Source organism: Portunus trituberculatus, chromosome 50 (genome assembly GCF_017591435.1).
Source record: "Portunus trituberculatus isolate SZX2019 chromosome 50, ASM1759143v1, whole genome shotgun sequence".
Classification (NCBI taxonomy): Eukaryota; Metazoa; Arthropoda; class Malacostraca; order Decapoda; family Portunidae; genus Portunus; species Portunus trituberculatus.
Genome location: NC_059304.1, coordinates 28,329,732 through 28,332,060, shown reverse-complemented (window position 1 = coordinate 28,332,060; position 2,329 = coordinate 28,329,732). Strand labels below are relative to the sequence as shown.

The following is a 2,329-nucleotide window of genomic DNA, read 5'->3' as shown; positions in this document are numbered from 1 at the left end:
CTCGTGTGTGTGTGTGCGTGTGTGTATTTCACTGTTTGATCTGCTGCAGTCTCTGACGAGACAACCAGACGTTACCTACGGAACGAGCTCAGAGCTCATTATTTCTGATCTTCGGATAGGCCTGAGACCAGGCACACACCACACACCGGGACAAGAAGGTCACAACTCCTCAATTTACATCCCGTACCTACTCACTGCTAGGTGAACAGGGGCTACACGTGAAAGGAGACACACCCAAATATCTCCACCTGGCCGGGGAATCGAACCCCGGTCCTCTGGCTTTTGAAGCCAGCGTTCTAACCACTGAGCTACCGGGCGTGTGTGTGTGTGTGTGACACTGACGTACGTGCTTGGGTGTAAGTCTGTGTATAGGAGTGTATCACTGATGTGTGTGTGTGTGTGTATTTACCTAGTTGTAGTTTTACAGGGCCTGGGCTTTATGCTCGTGTGGCCCCGTCTCCATATCTACACTTATCCAATCTTACTTTAAAAGTGTGCACACTCGTTGCAGACACTACAAATATTTTCATCACCACGCCCTTCTCAGGGAGTGGACAGTCCTCAAGCCCCTGGTTAATCCAGGAGCAGCTTCCCGCTCAGGAACGGACACTTAGTCTCGTCATCGTGGCATGAAGTTACACCAAGTTTCGGTCAGGGAACTTGGCAATCATACTATAGAAGTGATCCTATGAAGTATGATCATGTGTGTGTGTGTGTGTTTTATTGGACATAGTCTAGACTGTCATCCAAGCAGGTTGCTTTCGCTGTCGCGCGGGCCTCGTTGGCGCTGGGCTGCTGGCCGGGGGTGGTGTGGGGTCTGCTTCTGTGTGTGGTATGGGTGTTGTGCTGACCTTGAGGTGCCAGCGGTTGCATATTGACACTCTGCCACTGCCTGATAGCCTGACAGCGTACTTCCTATAAGGCCTGACTTCCAAGACCACACCGGACCTATTCCACACTCCCGTTGCTGGGTCCCTCTTTTTTATTTTTTTTTCTATTTTAACTAGGGCAAAAAAAAGAAAGTTAGAAAAAGGCCCACTTGAGCGCTGGCTCTCCAAAGAGTTCAAAAAGTGCCAAAACTGTCAGCCAGAACTACGGGAGCAAATGCCTCGATACCTCCCTCTTAAAAGAAGACAAGTTGTAGGAATTCGGAAATACAGATGCAAGGAGGGAGTTCCAGAGTTTACCAGTGAAAGGGATGAATGATTGAGCGTACTGGTTAACTCTTGCATTAGAGAGTTGGACAGAATAGGGATGAGAGGAAGAAGAAAGTCTTGTGCAGCGTGGCTGCAGGAGGAGGGGAGGCATGCAGTTAGCAAGATCAGTAAAACAGTTACCATGAAAATAGTGATAAGATATAGAAAGGGCTGCAACATTTCGGTGAGAAAGAGACTGAAGACAGTTAGTCAGAGGAGGGGACTTGATGAGACGAAGAGCTTTCGATTCCACCCTATCAAGCAAAGCTGTGTGACTGGAACCACCCCAAACATGCGAAGAGTACTCCATACAGGGACGGATAAGGCCCTTATACAGAGTAAGCAGTTGGAGGAGCGAGAAAAACTGTCGGAGACGCCTCAGAACACCTAATTTCATAAAAGCTGTTTTAGCAAGAGATGAGATGTAAAGTTTCCAGTTAAGATTATGAGCAAACGACAGACCGAGGATATTCATTGTGGAAGAGGGAGACAGCTGAGTGTCATTGAAGAAGAGAGGATAGTTGTCTGGAAGGTTGTGTCGAGTTGATAGATAGAGGAATTGAGTTTTTGAGGCATTGAAAACTACTAGATTTTCTCTGTCCCAACCGGAAATCTTAGAAAGATCGGAAGTCAGGCGTTCCGTGGTATCCCCGCGTGATCTGTTGATTTCCTGAAGGGTCTCTGAAAGAACGTGGAAAGATGTAGGGTGGTATCATCAGCGTAAGAGTGGATAGGGCAAGAAGTTTGGTTAAGAAGGTCATTAATGAATAATAGAAAGAGAGTGGGTGACAGGACAGAATTCTGAGGAACACCACTATTAATAGGTTTAGGAGAAGAACAGTAGCCGTCTACCACAGCAGCAATAGAGCGGTCGGAAAGGAAACTTGCAGAGAGAAGGATAGAAGCCGTAGGAGGGCAGTTTTGAAATCAAAGCTTTATGCCAGACTCTATCAAAAGCTTTTGATATGTCTAACGCAACAGCAAAAGTTTTACCGAAATCTCTAAAAGAGGATGACCAAGACTCAGTAAGGAAAGCCACAAGATCACCAAGACATCTCCTGAATCTCACTTGCTTTCTATTTCTGCCTGGAATCACACCAAGTCTCTTCTTCAACTTGCCAAACACTACTTTA

The 2,329-nt window shown here is 46.6% G+C and overlaps 2 non-coding genes across 2 annotated transcripts; both read right to left on the bottom strand.

The window, feature by feature from the left end:
• Positions 1–244: 244 nt before the first annotated feature.
• Trnal-caa lies at positions 245–318 on the bottom strand. The gene has a single exon. It is a non-coding gene; the product is annotated as a tRNA-Leu (tRNA).
• Positions 319–510: 192 nt separating this feature from the next.
• On the bottom strand, positions 511–703 carry LOC123500207. Its single transcript, XR_006673225.1, has one exon. It is a non-coding gene; the product is annotated as a small nucleolar RNA U3 (small nucleolar RNA).
• Between the last annotated feature and the right edge of the window lie 1,626 nt (positions 704–2,329).